We start from the raw sequence: 21,782 nt of genomic DNA on the forward strand, positions 1-21,782 counted from the left end.
CGTCGGATTCGATAATCTAGACTCACAGGAGAACGACCATAAGGTGCCCGATGCAGCAATAGACCCTTGGAGACAAGTTGGCTGGAGGCCGAAGTATTGAATCTCGACGCAATTTGAGTGTTCCATCGGCATTAGGAGGCCCTGAACGTTTCAATTAACTTTCATTTTTGCGTCGGATTCGATAATCTACTCACAGGAGAAGTTCATACGGTGCTCGAGACTGCAATATCCCCTTCGATACAAATCGACTGGAGGTCGATGTATCGAATCTCGACGCAATTTGAGTGTTCCATCGTCTTTACAAGGCCCTGAACGTTACAATTAACAATCAGTTTTGCGTCGGGTTCGAAAATCTAGACTCACAGGAGAAGGACCATGTGGTGCCCAAGGCAGCGATATCCCCTTGGAGACAAATCGGCTGGAGGCCGACGTATGGAATCTCGACGCAATTTGACTCTTCTATCGTCATTAGGAGGCCCTAAACGTTACAATTAACTGTCATTTTTGCGTCGGATTCAAAAATCTACTCACAGGAGAAGTTCATACGGTGCTCGAGGCAGCAACAGACTCTTGGAGACAAGTCGGCTGGAGGCCGATGTATTGAATCTGGACGCAATTTGAGTGTTCCATCGTCATTACAAGGCCCTGAACGTTACAATTAACTATCAGTTTCGCGTCGGATTCGAAAATCTAGACTCACAGTAGACGGACCACATGGAGCCCGATTCGGCAATATCCCCTTGGAGTCAAGTCGGCTGGCGGTCGATGTATTGAATCTCGACTCAATTTGAGTGTTCCAACGTCATTAGGTGGCCCTGAACGTTGCAATTAACTGTCATTTTTGCGTCGGATTCGATAATCTAGACTCACAGGAGAACGACCATAAGGTGCTCGAGGCAGCAATAGACCCTTGGAGACAAGTCGGCTGGAGGCCGATGTATTGAATCTCGACGTAATTTGAGTGTTCCATCGGCATTAGGAGGCCCTGAACGTTACAAATAACTATCCTTTTTGCGTCGGATTTCATAATCTACTCACAGGAGAAGTTCATACGGTGCTCGAGACTACAGTATCCCCTTGGATACAAGTCGACAGGAGGTCGATGTATTGACTCTCGACGCAATTTGAGTGATCCATCGTCTTTAGGAGTCCCTGAACGTTACAATTAACTATCATTTTAGCGTCGGATTCGAAAATCTACTCACAGGAGAAGTATATACGGTGCTCGAGACAGCAATATACCCCTTGGAGGCAAATCGACTGGAGGCCGGTGTATTGAATCTCGACGCAATTTGAAAGTTCCATCGCCAATAGGAGGCCCTGAACGTTACAATTAACTATCATTTTTGCGTCGGATTCGAAAATCACTCACAGGAGAACGACCATAAGGTGCCCGAGGCAGCAATAGACCCTTGGAGACAAGTCGGCTGGAGGCCGATGTATTGAATCTCGACGCAATTTGAGTGTTCCATCGTCTTTGGGAGTCCCTGAACGTTACAATTAACTATCATTTATGCGTCGGATTCGAAGATCTACTCACAGGAGAAGTTCATACGGTGCTCGAGGCAGCAATAGACCCTTGGAGACAAGTCGGCTGGAAACCGATGTATTGATTCTCGACGCAATTTGAGTGTCCCATCGTCATTAGATGGCCCTGAACGTTTCAATTAACAATCAGTTTTGCGTCGGGTTCGAAAATCTAGACTCACAGGAGAAGGACCATGTGGTGCCCGAGGCAGCGATATCCCCTTGGAGACAAGTCGGCTGGAGGCCGATGTATTGAATCTCGACGCAATTTGAGTCTTCTATCGTCATTAGGAGGCCCTAAACGTTACAATTAACTGTCATTTTTGCGTCGGATTCAAAAATCTACTCGCAGGAGAAGTTCATACGGTGCTCGAGGCAGCAACAGACCCTTGGAGACAAGTCGGCTGGAGGCCGATGTATTGAATCTCGACGCAATTTGAGTGTTCCATCGGCATTACAAGGCCCTGAACGTTACAATTAACTATCATTTTTGCGTCGGATTCGATAATCTAGACTCACAGGAAAACGACCATAAGGTGCCCGAGGCAGCAATAGACCCTTGGAGACAAGTCGGCTGGAGGCCGATGTATTGAATCTCGACGTAATTTGAGTGTTCCATCGGCATTAGGAGGCCCTGAACGTTACAAATAACTATCATTTTTGCGTCGGATTTGATAATCTACTCACAGGAGAAGTTCATACGGTGACCGAGACTACAATATCCCCTTGGATACAAGTCGACAGGAGGTCGATGTATTGATTCTTGACGCAATTTGAGTGTTCCATCGTCATTAGGAGGCCCTGAACGTTACAATTAACTATCATTTTTGCGTCGGATTCGAAAATCTAGACTCACAGGAGAACGACCATAAGGTGCCGAGGCAGCAATAGACCCTTGAAGACAAGTCGGCTGGAGGCCGATGTATTGAATCTCGACGCCATTTGTGTGTCCCATCGTCATTAGATGGCCCTGAACGTTACAATTAACAATCAGTTTTGCGTCGGGTTCGAAAATCTAGACTCACAGGAGAAGGACCATGGGGTGCCCGAGGCAGCGATATCCCCTTGGAGACAAGTCGGCTGGAGGCCGATGTATTGAATCTCGACGCAATTTGAGTCTTCTATCGTCATTAGGAGGCCCTAAACGTTGAAATTAACTATCATTTTTGGGTCGGATTAAAAAATCTACTCACAGGAGAAGTTTATACGGTGCTCGAGGCAGCAACAAACCCTTGGAGACAAGTCGGCTGTAGGCCGATGTATTGAATCTCGACGCAATTTGAGTGTTCCATCGTCATTAGGAGGCCCTGAACGTTACAATTAACTATCATTTTTGCGTCGGATTCGATAATCTAGACTCACAGGAGAACGACCATAAGGTGCCCGATGCAGCAATAGACCCTTGGAGACAAGTTGGCTGGAGGCCGAAGTATTGAATCTCGACGCAATTTGAGTGTTCCATCGGCATTAGGAGGCCCTGAACGTTTCAATTAACTTTCATTTTTGCGTCGGATTCGATAATCTACTCACAGGAGAAGTTCATACGGTGCTCGAGACTGCAATATCCCCTTCGATACAAATCGACTGGAGGTCGATGTATTGAATCTCGACGCAATTTGAGTGTTCCATCGTCTTTACAAGGCCCTGAACGTTACAATTAACAATCAGTTTTGCGTCGGGTTCGAAAATCTAGACTCACAGGAGAAGGACCATGTGGTGCCCAAGGCAGCGATATCCCCTTGGAGACAAATCGGCTGGAGGCCGATGTATGGAATCTCGACGCAATTTGAGTCTTCTATCGTCATTAGGAGGCCCTAAACGTTACAATTAACTGTCATTTTTGCGTCGGATGCAAAAATCTACTCACAGGAGAAGTTCATACGGTGCTCGAGGCAGCAACAGACCCTTGGAGACAAGTCGGCTGGAGGCCGATGTATTGAATCTCGACGCAATTTGAGTGTTCCATCGTCATTACAAGGCCCTGAACGTTACAATTAACTATCAGTTTCGCGTCGGATTCGAAAATCTAGACTCACAGTAGGCGGACCACATGGAGCCCGATTCGGCAATATCCCCTTGGAGTCAAGTCGGCTGGCGGTCGATGTATTGATTCTTGACGCAATTTGAGTGTTCCATCGTCATTAGGAGGCCCTGAACGTTACAATTAACTATCATTTTTGCGTCGGATTCGAAAATCTAGACTCACAGGACTACGACCATAATGTGCCCGAGGCAGCAATAGACCCTAAGAGACAAGTCGGCTGGAGGCCGATGTATTGAATCTCGACGCAATTTGAGTGTTCCATCGGCATTAGGAGGCCATGAACGATACAGTTAACTATCATTTTAGCGTCGGATTCGAAAATCTACTAACAGGAGAAGGATCATATGGTGCACGAGACTGCAATATCCCCTTGGAGACAAGTCGGCTGGAAACCGATGTATTGATTCTTGACGCAATTTGAGTGTTCCATCGTCATTAGGAGGCCCTGAACGTTACAATTAACTATCATTTATGCGTCGGATTCGAAATTCTAGACTCACTGGAGAACGACCAAAAGGTCCCCGAGGCAGCAACAGACCCTTGGAGACAAGTCGGCTGGAGGCCGATGTATTGAATCTCGACGCAATTTGAGTGTTCCATCGTCATTAGGAGGCCCTAAACGTAACAATTAACTATCATTTTTGCATCGGATTCGATAATCTAAACTCTCAGGAGAACGACCACAAGATGCCCGAGGCAGCAACAGACCCTTGGAGACAAGTCGGCTGGAGGCCGATGTATTGAATCTCGACGCAATTTGAGTGTTCCATCGTCATTAGGAGGCCCTGAACGTTTCAATTAACTATCAGTTTCGAGTCGGATTCGAAAATCTAGACTCACAGGAGAACGACCATAAGGTGCCCGCGGCAGCAATAGACCCTTGGAGACAAGTCGGCTGGAGGCCGATGTATTGAATCTGGACGCTATTTGAGTGTTCCATCGTCATTAGGAGGCCCTAAACGTTACTATTAACTATCATTTTTGCGTCGGATTCGATAATCTAAACCCACAGGAGAACGACCATAAAGTGCCCGAGGCAGCAACAGACCCTTGGAGACAAGTCGGCTGGAGGCCGATGTATTGAATCTCGACGCAATTTGAGTGTTCCATCGTCATTACAAGGCCCTGAACGTAACAATTAACTATCATTTTTTCGTCGGATTCGAAAATCCAGACTCACAGGAGAACGACCATAAGGTGCCCGAGGCAGCAATATCCTCTTGGAGACAAGACGGCTGGAGGCCGATGTATTGAATCTCGACGCAATTTGAGTGTTCCTTCGGCATTACAAGGCCCTGAACGTTACTATTAACTATCATTTTTGAGTCGGATTTGATAATCTAGACTCACAGGAGAACGACCATAAGGTGCCCGAGGCAGCAATAGACCCTTGGAGACAAGTCGGCTGGAGGACGATGTATTGGATCGCGACGCAATTTGAGTGTTCCATCGTCATTAGGAGGCCCTGAATATTACAATTAACTGTCAGTTTTTCGTCGGATTCGAGAATCTAGGCTCACAGGAGTAGGATCATATTGTGCCCGAGACAGCAATATCCCCTTGGAGACAAGTCGGCTGGAGGCCGATGTATTGAATATCGACGCAATTTGAGTGTTCCGTCGTCATTAGGAGGCCCTAAACGTTACAATTAACTACCAATTTTGCGTCGGATTCGATAATCTAAACTCACAGGAGACGACCATAAGGTGCCCGAGGCAGCAACAGACCCTTGGATGCAAGTCGGCTGGAAGCCGATATATTGAATCTCGACGCAATTTGAGTGTTCCATCGTCATTACAAGGCCCTGAACGTTACAATTAACTATCATTTTAGCGTCGGATTCGAAAATCTACTCACAGGAGAAGTTCATACGGTGCCCTTGGAGACAAATCGACTGGAGGCCGATGTATTGAATCTCGACGCAATTTGAGTGTTCCATCGTCATTACAAGGCCCTGAACGTTATAATTAACTATGAGTTTTGCGTCGGATTCGAAAATCTAGACTAACAGGAGAACGACCATAAGGTGCCCAAAGCAGCATTAGACCCTTGGAGGCAAGTCGGCTGGAGGCCGATGTATTGAATCTCGACGCAATTTGAGTGTTCCATCGCCAATAGGAGGCCCTGATCGTTACAATTAACTATCATTTTTGCGTCGGATTCGAAAAGCTAGACTCACAGGAGAGCGACCATAAGGTGCCCGAGGCAGCAATAGACCCTTGGAGACAAGTCGACTGGAAACCGATGAATTGATTCTTGACGCAATTTGAGTGTTCCATCGTCATTAGGAGGTCCTAAACGTTGCAATTAAATATCATTTTTGCGTCGGATTCGATAATCTAAACTCACAGGAGAACGACCATAAGGTGCCCGAGGCAGCAATAGACCCTTGGAGACAAGTCGGCTGGAGGCCGATGTATTGTTCTCGACGCAATTTGAGTGTCCCATCGTCATTAGATGGCCCTGAACGTTACAATTAGCAATCAGTTTTGCGTCGGATTCGAAAATCTAGACTCACAGTAAACGGACCACATGGAGCCCGATTCGGCAATATCCCCTTGGAGACAAGTCGGCTGGCGGTCGATGTATTGAATCTCGACTCAATTTGAGTGTTCCATCGTCATTAGGTGGCCCTGATCGTTACAATTAACTATCATTTTTGCGTCGGATTCGATAATCTAGACTCACAGGAGAACGACCATAAGGTGCCCGATGCAGCAATAGACCCTTGGAGACAAGTCGGCTGGAGGCCGAAGTATTGAATCTCGACGCAATTTGAGTGTTCCATCGGCATTAGGAGGCCCTGAACGTTACAATTAACTATCATATTTGCGTCGGAATCGATGATCTACTCACAGGAGAAGTTCATACGGTGCTCGAGACTGCAATATCCCCTTCGATACAAGTCGACTGGAAGTCGATGTATTGACTCTCGACGCAATTTGAGTGTTCCATCGTCTTTAGGAGTCCCTGAACGTTACAATTATTTATCATTTATGCGTCGGATTCGAAAATCTAGACTCACAGGAGAACGACCAAATGGTGCCCGAGGCAGCAACAGACCCTTGGAGACAAGTCGGCTGGAGGCCGATGTATCGAATATCGACGCAATTTGAGTGTTCCTTCGTCATTAGGAGGCCCTAAACGTTACAATTAACTATCATTTTTGCGTCGGATTTGATAATCTAAACTCACAGGAGAATGACCATAAGGTGCCCGAGGCAGCAACAGACCCTTGGAGACAAGTCGGCTGGAGGACGATGTATTGAATCTCGACGCAATTTGACTGTTCCATCGTCATTACAAGGCCCTGAACGTTATAATTAACTATCAGTTTCGCGTCGGATTCGAAAATCTAGACTCACAGTAGACGGACCACATGGAGCCCGATTCGGCAATATCCCCTTGGAGTCAAGTCGGCTGGCGGTCGATGTATTGAATCTCGACTCAATTTGAGTGTTCCAACGTCATTAGGTGGCCCTGAACGTTGCAATTAACTGTCATTATTGCGTCGGATTCGATAATCTAGACTCACAGGAGAACGACCATAAGGTGCTCGAGGCAGCAATAGACCCTTGGAGACAAGTCGGCTGGAGGCCGATGTATTGAATGTCGACGTAATTTGAGTGTTCCATCGGCATTAGGAGGCCCTGAACGTTACAAATAACTATCCTTTTTGCGTCGGATTTCATAATCTACTCACAGGAGAAGTTCATACGGTGCTCGAGACTACAGTATCCCCTTGGATACAAGTCGACAGGAGGTCGATGTATTGACTCTCGACGCAATTTGAGTGATCCATCGTCTTTAGGAGTCCCTGAACGTTACATTTAACTATCATTTATGCGTCGGATTCGAAAATCTAGACTCACAGTAGAACGACCATCAAGTGCCCGAGGCAGCAATAGACCCTTGGAGACAAGTCGGCTGGAGACCGATGTATTGATTCTTGACGCAATTTGAGTGTTCCATCGTCATTAGGAGGCCCTGAACGTTACAATTAACTATCAGTTTCGCGTCGGATTCGAAAATCTAGACTCACAGGAGAACGACCATAAGGTGCCCGCGGCAGCAATAGACCCTTGGAGACAAGTCGGCTGGAGGCCGATGTATTGAATCTGGACGCTATTTGAGTGTTCCATCGTCATTAGGAGGCCCTAAACGTTACTATTAACTATCATTTTTGCGTCGGATTCGATAATCTAAACCCACAGGAGAACGACCATAAAGTGCCCGAGGCAGCAACAGACCCTTGGAGACAAGTCGGCTGGAGGCCGATGTATTGAATCTCGACGCAATTTGAGTGTTCCATCGTCATTACAAGGCCCTGAACGTAACAATTAACTATCATTTTTTCGTCGGATTCGAAAATCCAGACTCACAGGAGAACGACCATAAGGTGCCCGAGGCAGCAATATCCTCTTGGAGACAAGTCGGCTGGAGGCCGATGTATTGAATCTCGGCGCAATTTGAGTGTTCCTTCGGCATTACAAGGCCCTGAACGTTACTATTAACTATCATTTTTGAGTCGGATTTGATAATCTAGACTCACAGGAGAACGACCATAAGGTGCCCGAGGCAGCAATAGACCCTTGGAGACAAGTCGGCTGGAGGACGATGTATTGGATCGCGACGCAATTTGAGTGTTCCATCGTCATTAGGAGGCCCTGAATATTACAATTAACTGTCAGTTTTTCGTCGGATTCGAGAATCTAGGCTCACAGGAGTAGGATCATATTGTGCCCGAGACAGCAATATCCCCTTGGAGACAAGTCGGCTGGAGGCCGATGTATTGAATATCGACGCAATTTGAGTGTTCCGTCGTCATTAGGAGGCCCTAAACGTTACAATTAACTACCAATTTTGCGTCGGATTCGATAATCTAAACTCACAGGAGACGACCATAAGGTGCCCGAGGCAGCAACAGACCCTTGGAGGCAAGTCGGCTGGAAGCCGATATATTGAATCTCGACGCAATTTGAGTGTTCCATCGTCATTACAAGGCCCTGAACGTTACAATTAACTATCATTTTAGCGTCGGATTCGAAAATCTACTCACAGGAGAAGTTCATACGGTGCCCTTGGAGACAAATCGACTGGAGGCCGATGTATTGAATCTCGACGCAATTTGAGTGTTCCATCGTCATTACAAGGCCCTGAACGTTATAATTAACTATGAGTTTTGCGTCGGATTCGAAAATCTAGACTAACAGGAGAACGACCATAAGGTGCCCAAAGCAGCATTAGACCCTTGGAGGCAAGTCGGCTGGAGGCCGATGTATTGAATCTCGACGCAATTTGAGTGTTCCATCGCCAATAGGAGGCCCTGATCGTTACAATTAACTATCATTTTTGCGTCGGATTCGAAAAGCTAGACTCACAGGAGAGCGACCATAAGGTGCCCGAGGCAGCAATAGACCCTTGGAGACAAGTCGACTGGAAACCGATGAATTGATTCTTGACGCAATTTGAGTGTTCCATCGTCATTAGGAGGTCCTAAACGTTACAATTAACTATCCTTTTTGCGTCGGATTTCATAATCTACTCACAGGAGAAGTTCATACGGTGCTCGAGACTACAGTATCCCCTTGGATACAAGTCGACAGGGGGTCGATGTATTGACTCTCGACGCAATTTGAGTGTTCCATCGTCTTTAGGAGTCCCTGAACGTTACAATTAACTATCATTTATGCGTCGGATTCGAAAATCTAGACTCACAGGAGAACGACCATAAAGTGCCCGAGGCAGCAATAGACCCTTGGAGGCAAGTCGGCTGGACACCGATGTATTGATTCTTGACGCAATTTGAGTGTTCCATCGTTATTAGGAGGCACTGAACGTTGCAATTAACTATCATTTTTGCGTCGGATTCGATAATCTAAACTCACAGGAGAACGACCATAAGGTGCCCGAGGCAGCAATAGACCCATGGAGACAATTCGGCTGGAGGCCGATGTATTGTTCTCGACGCAATTTGAGTGTCCCATCGTCATTAGATGGCCCTGAACGTTACAATTAGCAATCAGTTTTGCGTCGGGTTCGAAAATCTAGACTCACAGGAGAAGGACCATGTGGTGCCCGAGGCAGCGATATCCCCTTGGAGACAAGTCGGCTGGAGGCCGATGTATGGAATCTCGACGCAATTTGAGTCTTCTATCGTCATTAGGAGGTCCTAAACGTTACAATTAACTGTCATTTTTGCGTCGGATTCAAAAATCTACTCACAGGAGAAGTTCATACGGTGCTCGAGGCAGCAACAGACCCTTGGAGACAAGTCGGCTGGAGGCCGATGTATTGAATCTCGACGCAATTTGAGTGTTCCATCGTCATTACAAGGCCCTCAACGTTACAATTAACTATCAGTTTCGCGTCGGATTCGAAAATCTAGACTCACAGTAAACGGACCACATGGAGCCCGATTCGGCAATATCCCCTTGGAGACAAGTCGGCTGGCGGTCGATGTATGGAATCTTGACTCAATTTGAGTGTTCCATCGTCATTAGGTGGCCCTGAACGTTACAATTAACTATCATTTTTGCGTCGGATTCGATAATCTAGACTCACAGGAGAACGACCATAAGGTGCTCGGGGCAGCAATAGACCTTGGAGACAAGTCGGCTGGAGGCCGATGTATTGAATCTCGACGAAATTTGAGTGTTCCATCGGCATTAGGAGGCCCTGAACGTTACAAATAACTATCCTTTTTGCGTCGGATTTCATAATCTACTCACAGGAGAAGTTCATACGGTGCTCGAGACTACAGTATCCCCTTGGATACAAGTCGACAGGGGGTCGACGCAATTTGAGTGTTCCATCGTCTTTAGGAGTCCCTGAACGTTACAATTAACTATCATTTATGCGTCGGATTCGAAAATCTAGACTCACAGGAGAACGACCATAAGGTGCCCGATGCAGCAATAGACCCTTGGAGACAAGTCGGCTGGAGGCCGAAGTATTGAATCTCGACGCAATTTGAGTGTTCCATCGGCATTAGGAGGCCCTGAACGTTACAATTAACTATCATATTTGCGTCGGAATCGATGATCTACTCACAGGAGAAGTTCATACGGTGCTCGAGACTGCAATATCCCCTTCGATACAAGACGACTGGATGTCGATGTATTGACTCTCGACGCAATTTGAGTGTTCCATCGTCTTTAGGAGTCCCTGAACGTTACAATTAACTATCATTTATGCGTCGGATTCGAAAATCTAGACTCACAGGAGAACGACCAAATGGTGCCCGAGGCAGCAACAGACCCTTGGAGACAAGTCGGCTGGAGGCCGATGTATTGAATATCGACGCAATTTGAGTGTTCCATCGTCATTAGGAGGCCCTAAACGTTACAATTAACTATCAGTTTCGCGTCGGATTCGAAAATCTAGACTCACAGTAGACGGACCACATGGAGCCCGATTCGGCAATATCCCCTTGGAGACAAGTCGGCTGGCGGTCGATGTATTGAATCTCGACTCAATTTGAGTGTTCCATCGTCATTAGGTGGCCCTGAACGTTACAATTAACTGTCATTTTTGCGTCGGATTCGATAATCAAGACTCACAGGAGAACGACCATAAGGTGCTCGGGGCAGCAATAGACCCTTGGAGACAAGTCGGCTGGAGGCCGATGTATTGAATCTCGACGTAATTTGAGTGTTCCATCGGCATTAGGAGGCCTTGAACGTTACAAATAACTATCCTTTTTGCGTCGGATTTCATAATCTACTCACAGGAGAAGTTCATACGGTGCTCGAGACTACAGTATCCCCTTGGATACAGGTCGACAGGGGGTCGATGTATTGACTCTCGACGCAATTTGAGTGTTCCATCGTCTTTAGGAGTCCCTGAACGTTACAATTAACTATCATTTATGCGTCGGATTCGAAAATCTAGACTCACAGGAGAACGACCATAAAGTGCCCGAGGCAGCAATAGACCCTTGGAGGCAAGTCGGCTGGAAACCGATGTATTGATTCTTGACGCAATTTGAGTGTTCCATCGTTATTAGGAGGCCCTGAACGTTACAATTAACTATCATTTTTGCGTCGGATTCGAAAATCTAGACTCACAGGAGAACGACCATAAGGTGCCCGAGGCAGCAATAGACCCTAAGAGACAAGTCGGCTGGAGGCCGATGTATTGAATCTCGACGCAATTTGAGTGTCCCATCGTCATTAGATGGCCCTGAACGTTACGATTAACAATCAGTTTTGCGTCGGGTTCGAAAATCTAGACTCACAGGAGAAGGACCATGTGGTGCCCGAGGCTGCGATATCCCCTTGGAGACAAGTCGGCTGGAGGCCGATGTATTGCATCTCGACGCAATTTGAGTCTTCTATCGTCATTAGAAGGCCCTAAACGTTACAATTAACTATCATTTTTGCGTCGGATTAAAAAATCTACTCACAGGAGAAGTTCATACGGTGCTCGAGGCAGCAACAAACCCTTGGAGACAAGTCGGCTGGAGGCCGATGTATTGAATCTCGACGCAAATTGAGTGTTCCATCGTTATTAGGAGGCCCTGAACGTTACAATTAACTATCATTTTTGCGTCGGATTCGAAAATCTAGACTCACAGGAGAACGACCATAAGGTGCCCGAGGCAGCAATAGACCCTAAGAGACAAGTCGGCTGGAGGCCGATGTATTGAATCTCGACGCAATTTGAGTGTCCCATCGTCATTAGATGGCCCTGAACGTTACGATTAACAATCAGTTTTGCGTCGGGTTCGAAAATCTAGACTCACAGGAGAAGGACCATGTGGTGCCCGAGGCAGCGATATCCCCTTGGAGACAAGTCGGCTGGAGGCCGAAGTATTGAATCTCGACGCAATTTGAGTGTTCCATCGGCATTAGGAGGCCCTGAACGTTACAATTAACTATCATATTTGCGTCGGTTTCGATAATCTACTCACAGGAGAAGTTCATACGGTGCTCGAGACTGCAATATCCCCTTCGATACAAGTCGACTGGAATTCGGTGTATTGACTCTCGACGCAATTTGAGTGTTCCATCGTCTTTAGGAGTCCCTGAACGTTTCAATTAACTATCATTTTTGCGTCGGATTCGATAATCTAAACTCACAGGAGAACGACCATAAGGTGCCCGAGGCAGCAACAGACCCTTGGAGACAAGTCGGCTGGAGGCCGATGTATTGAATCTCGACGCAATTTGAGTGTTCCATCGTCATTAGGAGGCCCTAAACGGTACAATTAACTATCAGTTTCGCGTCGCATTCGAAAATCTAGACTCACAGGAGAACGACCATAAGGTGCCCGAAGCAGCAATAGACCCTTTGAGACAAGTCGGCTGGAGGCCGATGTATTGATTCTGGACGCTATTTGAGTGTTCCATCGTCATTAGGAGGCACTAAACGTTACAATTAACTATCATTTTTGCGTCGGATTCGATAATCTAAACTCACAGGAGAACGACCATACAGTGCCCGAGGCAGCAAAAGACCCTTGGAGACAAATCGGCTGGAGGCCGATGTATTGAATCTCGACGCAATTTGAGTGTTCCATCGTCATTACAAGGCCCTGAACGTAACAATTAACTATCATTTTTACGTCGGATTCGAAATTCTAGACTCACAGGAGAACGACCATAAGGTGCCCGAGGCAGCAATAGACCCTTGGAGACAAGTCGGCTGGAGGCCGATGTATTGAATCTCGACGCAATTTGAGAGTTCCATCGTCATTAGGAGGCCCTGAACGTTACAATTAACTATCATTTTTGCGTCGGATTCGATAATCTAGACTCACAGGAGAACGACCATAAGGTGCCCGAGGCAGCTACAGACCCTTGGAGACAAGTCGGCTGGAGGCCAATGTATTGAATCTCGACGCAATTTGAGAGTTCCATCGTCATTAGAAGGCCCTGAACGTTACAATTAACTATCATTTTTGCGTCGGATTCGAAAATCTAGACTCACAGGAGAACGACCATAAGGTGCCCGAGTCAGCAATATCCCCTTGGAGACAAATCGACTGGAGGCCGATGTATTGAATCTCGACGCAATTTGAGTGTTCCATCGTCATTACAAGGCCCTGAACGTTACAATTAACTATGAGTTTTGCGTCGGATTCGAAAATCTAGACTAACAGGAGAACGACCATAAGGTGCCCAAAGCAGCATTAGACCCTTGGAGGTAAGTCGGCTGTGGCCGATGTATTGAATCTCGACGCAATTTGAGTGTTCCATCGCCAATAGGAGACCCTGAACGTTACAATTAACTATCATTTTTGCGTCGGATTCGAAAAGCTAGACTCACAGGAGGGCGACCATAAGGTGCCCGAGGCAGCAATAGACCCTTGGAGACAAGTCGACTGGAAACCGATGTATTGATTCTTGACGCAATTTGAGCGTCCCATCGTCATTAGGAGGCCCTAAACGTTGCAATTAAATATCATTTTTGCGTCGGATTCGATAATCTAAACTCACAGGAGAACGACCATAAGGTGCCCGAGGCAGCAAGAGACCCTTGGAGACAAGTCGGCTGGAGGCCGATGTATTGAATCTCGACGAAATTTGAGTGTTCCATCGTCATTACAAGGCCCTGAACGTTACAATTAACTATCATTTTAGCGTCTGATTCGAAAATCTACTCCAGGAGAAGTTCATACGGTGCTCGAGACAGCAATATACCCCTTGGAGACAAATCGACTGGAGGCCGATGTATTGAATCTCGACGCTATTTGAGTCTTCTATCGTCATTAGGAGACCCTAAACGTTACAATTAACTGTCATTTTTGCGACGGATTCAAAAATCTACTCACAGGAGAAGTTCATACGGTGCTCGAGGCAGCAACAGACCCTTGGAGACAAGTCGGCTGGAGGCCGATGTATTGAATCTCGACGCAATTTGAGTGTTCCATCGGCATTACAAGGCCCTGAACGTTACAATTAACTATCATTTTTGCGTCGGATTCGATAATCTAACCTCACAGGAGAACGACCATAAGGTGCCCGAGGCAGCAACAGACCCTTGGAGACAAGTCGGCTGGAGGCCGATGTACTGAATCTCGACGCAATTTGAGTGTTCCATCGTCATTACAAGGCCCTGAACGTTACAATTAACTATCATTTTAGCGTCTGATTCGAAAATCTACTCCAGGAGAAGTTCATACGGTGCTCGGGACAGCAATATACCCCTTGGAGACAAATCGACTGGAGGCCGATGTATTGAATCTCGACGCAATTTGAGTGTTCCATCGTCATTAGAAGGCCCTAAACGTTACAATTAACTATCATTTTTGCGACGGATTCGATAATCTAATCTCTCAGGAGAACGACCATAAGGTGCCCGAGGCAGCAATAGACCCTTGGAGACAAGTCGGCTGGAGGCCGATGTATTGATTCTGGACGCTATTTGAGTGTTCCATCGTCATTAGGAGGCCCTAAACGTTACAATTAACTATCATTTTAGCGTCGGATTCGATAATCTAAACTCACAGGAGAACGACCATAAAGTGCCCGAGGCAGCAACAGACCCTTGGAGACAAGTCGGCTGGAGGCCGATGTATTGAATCTCGACGCAATTTGAGTGTTCCATCGTCATTACAAGGCCCTGAACGTAACAATTAACTATCATTTTTACGTCGGATTCGAAATTCTAGACTCACAGGAGAACGACCATAAGGTGCCCGAGGCAGCAATAGACCCTTGGAGACAAGTCGGCTGGAGGCCGATGTATTGAATCTCGACGCAATTTGAGAGTTCCATCGTCATTAGGAGGCCCTGAACGTTACAATTAACTATCATTTTTGCGTCGGATTCGAAAATCTAGACTCACAGGAGAACGACCATAAGGTGCCCGAGGCAGCTACAGACCCTTGGAGACAAGTCGGCTGGAGGCCGATGTATTGAATCTCGACGCAATTTGAGAGTTCCATCGTCATTAGAAGGCCCTGAACGTTACAATTAACTATCATTTTAGCGTCTGATTCGAAAATCTACTCCAGGAGAAGTTCATACGGTGCTCGGGACAGCAATATACCCCTTGGAGACAAATCGACTGGAGGCCGAAGTATTGAATCTCGACGCAATTTGAGTGTTCCATCGTCATTAGAAGGCCCTAAACGTTACAATTAACTATCATTTTTGCGACGGATTCGATAATCTAATCTCTCAGGAGAACGACCATAAGGTGCCCGAGGCAGCAATAGACCCTTGGAGACAAGTCGGCTGGAGGCCGATGTATTGATTCTGGACGCTATTTGAGTGTTCCATCGTCATTACAAGGCCCTGAACGTTACAATTAACTATCAGTTTCGCGTCGGATTCGAAAATCTAGACTCACAGTAGACGGACCACATGGAGCCCGATCTGGCAATATCCCCTTGGAGACAAGTCGCCTGGCGGTCGATGTATTGAATCTCGACTCAATTTGAATGTTCCATCGTCATTAGGTGGCCCTGAACGTTACAATTAACTATCATTTTTACGTCGGATTCGAAATTCTAGACTCACAGGAGAACGACCATAAGGTGCCCGAGGCAGCAATAGACCCTTGGAGACAAGTCGGCTGGAGGCCGATGTATTGAATCTCGACGCAATTTGAGAGTTCCATCGTCATTAGGAGGCCCTGAACGTTACAATTAACTATCATTTTTGCGTCGGATTCGAAAATCTAGACTCACAGGAGAACGACCATAAGGTGCCCGAGGCAGCTACAGACCCTTGGAGACAAGTCGGCTGGAGGCCGATGTATTGAATCTCGACGCAATTTGAGAGTTCCATCGTCATTAGAAGGCCCTGAACGTTACAATTAACTATCATTTTTGCGTCGGATTCGAAAATCTAGACTCACAGGAGAACGACCATAAGGTGCCCGAGGCAGCAATATCCCCTTGGAGACAAGTCGGCTGGAGGCCGATGTATTGAATCTCGACGCAATTTGAGTGTTCCTTCGGCATTACAAGGCCCTGAACGTTACAATTAACTATCATTTTTGAGTCGGATTCGATAATCTAGACTCACAGGAGAACGACCATAAGGTGCCCGAGGCAGCAATAGACCCTTGGAGACAAGTCGGCTGGAGGCCGATGTATTGAATCTCGACGCAATTTGAGTGTTCCATCGTCATTACAAGGCCCTGAACGTTACAATTAACTATGAGTTTTGCGTCGGATTCGAAAATGTAGACTAACAGGAGAACGACCATAAGGTGATCAAAGCAGCATTAGACCCTTGGAGGCAAGTCGGCTGGAGGCCGATGTATTGAATCTCGACGCAATTTGAGTGTTCCATCGCCAATAAGAGACCCTGAACGTTACAATTAACTATCATTTTTGCGTCGGATTCGAAAAGCTAGACTCACAGGAGGGCGACCATAAGGTGCCCGAGGCAGCAATAGACCCTTGGAGACAAGTCGACTGGAAACCGATGTATTGATTCTTGACGCAATTTGAGTGTTCCATCGTCATTAGGAGGCCCTAAACGTTGCAATTAAATATCATTTTTGCGTCGGATTCGATAATCTAAACTCACAGGAGAACGACCATAAGGTGCCCGGGGCAGCGATATCCCCTTGGAGACAAGTCGGCTGGAGGCCGATGTATTGAATCTCGACGCAATTTGAGTGTTCCATCGGCATTACAAGGCCCTGAACGTTACAATTAACTATCAGTTTCGCGTCGGATTCGAAAATCTAGACTCACAGTAGACGGACCACATGGAGCCCGATCTGGCAATATCCCCTTGGAGACAAGTCGCCTGGCGGTCGATGTATTGAATCTCGACTCAATTTGAATGTTCCATCGTCATTAGGTGGCCCTGAACGTTACAATTAACTATCATTTATGCGTCGGATTCGAAAATCAAGACTCACAGGAGAACGACCATAAGGTGCTCGGGGCAGCAACAGACCCTTGGAGACAAGTCGGCTGGAGGCCGATGTATTGAATCTCGACGTAATTTGAGTGTTCCATCGGCATTAGGAGGCCCTGAACGTTACAAATAACTATCCTTTTTGCGTCGGATTTCATAATCTACTCACAGGAGAAGTTCATACGGTGCTCGAGACTACAGTATCCCCTTGGATACAAGTCGACAGGGGGTCGATGTATTGACTCTCGACGCAATTTGAGTGTTCCATCGTCTTTAGGAGTCCCTGAACGTTACAATTAACTATCATTTATGCGTCGGATTCGAAAATCTAGACTCACAGGAGAACGACCATAAAGTGCCCGAGGCAGCAATAGACCCTTGGAGGCAAGTCGGCTGGACACCGATGTATTGATTCTTGACGCAATTTGAGTGTTCCATCGATATTAGGAGGCACTGAACGTTACAATTAACTATCATTTTTGCGTCGGATTCGATAATCTAAACTCACAGGAGAACGACCATAAGGTGCCCGAGGCAGCAATAGACCCATGGAGACAATTCGGCTGGAGGCCGATGTATTGTTCTCGACGCAATTTGAGTGTCCCATCGTCATTAGATGGCCCTGAACGTTACAATTAGCAATCAGTTTTGCGTCGGGTTCGAAAATCTAGACTCACAGGAGAAGGACCATGTGGTGCCCGAGGCAGCGATATCCCCTTGGAGACAAGTCGGCTGGAGGCCGATGTATGGAATCTCGACGCAATTTGAGTCTTCTATCGTCATTAGGAGGTCCTAAACGTTACAATTAACTGTCATTTTTGCGTCGGATTCAAAAATCTACTCACAGGAGAAGTTCATACGGTGCTCGAGGCAGCAACAGACCCTTGGAGACAAGTCGGCTGGAGGCCGATGTATTGAATCTCGACGCAATTTGAGTGTTCCATCGTCATTACAAGGCCCTGAACGTTACAATTAACTATCAGTTTCGCGTCGGATTCGAAAATCTAGACTCACAGTAAACGGACCACATGGAGCCCGATTCGGCAATATCCCCTTGGAGACAAGTCGGCTGGCGGTCGATGTATGGAATCTTGACTCAATTTGAGTGTTCCATCGTCATTAGGTGGCCCTGAACGTTACAATTAACTATCATTTTAGCGTCTGATTCGAAAATCTACTCCAGGAGAAGTTCATACGGTGCTCGGGACAGCAATATACCCCTTGGAGACAAATCGACTGGAGGCCGATGTATTGAATCTCGACGCAATTTGAGTGTTCCATCGTCATTAGAAGGCCCTAAACGTTACAATTAACTATCATTTTTGCGACGGATTCGATAATCTAATCTCTCAGGAGAACGACCATAAGGTGCCCGAGGCAGCAATAGACCCTTGGAGACAAGTCGGCTGGAGGCCGATGTATTGATTCTGGACGCTATTTGAGTGTTCCATCGTCATTAGGAGGCCCTAAACGTTACAATTAACTATCATTTTAGCGTCGGATTCGATAATCTAAACTCACAGGAGAACGACCATAAAGTGCCCGAGGCAGCAACAGACCCTTGGAGACAAGTCGGCTGGAGGCCGATGTATTGAATCTCGACGCAATTTGAGTGTTCCATCGTCATTACAAGGCCCTGAACGTAACAATTAACTATCATTTTTACGTCGGATTCGAAATTCTAGACTCACAGGAGAACGACCATAAGGTGCCCGAGGCAGCAATAGACCCTTGGAGACAAGTCGGCTGGAGGCCGATGTATTGAATCTCGACGCAATTTGAGAGTTCCATCGTCATTAGGAGGCCCTGAACGTTACAATTAACTATCATTTTTGCGTCGGATTCGAAAATCTAGACTCACAGGAGAACGACCATAAGGTGCCCGAGGCAGCTACAGACCCTTGGAGACAAGTCGGCTGGAGGCCGATGTATTGAATCTCGACGCAATTTGAGAGTTCCATCGTCATTAGAAGGCCCTGAACGTTACAATTAACTATCATTTTTGCGTCGGATTCGAAAATCTAGACTCACAGGAGAACGACCATATGGTGCCCGAGGCAGCAATATCCCCTTGGAGACAAGTCGGCTGGAGGCCGCTGTATTGAATCTCGACGCAATTTGAGTGTTCCTTCGGCATTACAAGGCCCTGAACGTTACAATTAACTATCATTTTTGAGTCGGATTCGATAATCTAGACTCACAGGAGAACGACCATAAGGTGCCCGAGGCAGCAATAGACCCTTGGAGACAAGTCGGCTGGAGGCCGATGTATTGAATCTCGACGCAATTTGAGTGTTCCATCGTCATTACAAGGCCCTGAACGTTACAATTAACTATGAGTTTTGCGTCGGATTCGAAAATGTAGACTAACAGGAGAACGGCCATAAGGTGATCAAAGCAGCATTAGACCCTTGGAGGCAAGTCGGCTGGAGGCCGATGTATTGAATCTCGACGCAATTTGAGTGTTCCATCGCCAATAAGAGACCCTGAACGTTACAATTAACTATCATTTTTGCGTCGGATTCGAAAAGCTAGACTCACAGGAGGGCGACCATAAGGTGCCCGAGGCAGCAATAGACCCTTGGAGACAAGTCGACTGGAAACCGATGTATTGATTCTTGACGCAATTTGAGTGTTCCATCGTCATTAGGAGGCCCTAAACGTTGCAATTAAATATCATTTTTGCGTCGGATTCGATAATCTAAACTCACAGGAGAACGACCATAAGGTGCCCGGGGCAGCGATATCCCCTTGGAGACAAGTCGGCTGGAGGCCGATGTATTGAATCTCGACGCAATTTGAGTGTTCCATCGGCATTACAAGGCCCTGAACGTTACAATTAACTATCATTTTTTCGTCGGATTCGATAATCTAGACCCACAGGACAACGACCATAAGGTGCCGGAGGCAGCAATAGACCTTTGGAGACAAGTCGGCTGGAAACCGATATATTGATTGTTGACGCAATTTGAGTGTTCCATCGTCATTAGGAAGCCCTGAACGTTACAATTAACAATCATTTTAGCGTCGCATTCGAAAATCTACTCACCGGAGGAGTTCATACGGTGCTCGAGAGAGCAACATACCAATTGGAGACAAATCGACTGGAGGCCGATGTATTGAATATCGACGCAATTTGAGTGTTCCATCGTCATTAGGTCGCCCTGAACGTTATAATGAAGTATCACTTTTGCGTCGGATTCGATAATCTAAACTCACAGGAGAACGACCATAAGGTGCCCGAGGCAGCAACAGACCCTTGGAGACAAGTCGGCTGGAGGCCGATGTACTGAATCTCGACGCAATTTGAGTGTTCCATCGTCATTACAAGGCCCTGAACGTTACAATTAACTATCATTTTAGCGTCTGATTCGAAAATCTACTCCAGGAGAAGTTCATACGGTGCTCGGGACAGCAATATACCCCTTGGAGACAAATCGACTGGAGGCCGAAGTATTGAATCTCGACGCAATTTGAGTGTTCCATCGTCATTAGAAGGCCCTAAACGTTACAATTAACTATCATTTTTGCGACGGATTCGATAATCTAATCTCTCAGGAGAACGACCATAAGGTGCCCGAGGCAGCAATAGACCCTTGGAGACAAGTCGGCTGGAGGCCGATGTATTGATTCTGGACGCTATTTGAGTGTTCCATCGTCATTACAAGGCCCTGAACGTTACAATTAACTATCAGTTTCGCGTCGGATTCGAAAATCTAGACTCACAGTAGACGGACCACATGGAGCCCGATCTGGCAATATCCCCTTGGAGACAAGTCGCCTGGCGGTCGATGTATTGAATCTCGACTCAATTTGAATGTTCCATCGTCATTAGGTGGCCCTGAACGTTACAATTAACTATCATTTTTACGTCGGATTCGAAATTCTAGACTCACAGGAGAACGACCATAAGGTGCCCGAGGCAGCAATAGACCCTTGGAGACAAGTCGGCTGGAGGCCGATGTATTGAATCTCGACGCAATTTGAGAGTTCCATCGTCATTAGGAGGCCCTGAACGTTACAATTAACTATCATTTTTGCGTCGGATTCGAAAATCTAGACTCACAGGAGAACGACCATAAGGTGCCCGAGGCAGCTACAGACCCTTGGAGACAAGTCGGCTGGAGGCCGATGTATTGAATCTCGACGCAATTTGAGAGTTCCATCGTCATTAGAAGGCCCTGAACGTTACAATTAACTATCATTTTTGCGTCGGATTCGAAAATCTAGACTCACAGGAGAACGACCATAAGGTGCCCGAGGCAGCAATATCCCCTTGGAGACAAGTCGGCTGGAGGCCGATGTATTGAATCTCGACGCAATTTGAGTGTTCCTTCGGCATTACAAGGCCCTGAACGTTACAATTAACTATCATTTTTGAG

This window comes from Schistocerca serialis, chromosome 5, assembly GCF_023864345.2.
Source record: "Schistocerca serialis cubense isolate TAMUIC-IGC-003099 chromosome 5, iqSchSeri2.2, whole genome shotgun sequence".
In the NCBI taxonomy this organism is placed as follows: Eukaryota; Metazoa; Arthropoda; class Insecta; order Orthoptera; family Acrididae; genus Schistocerca; species Schistocerca serialis.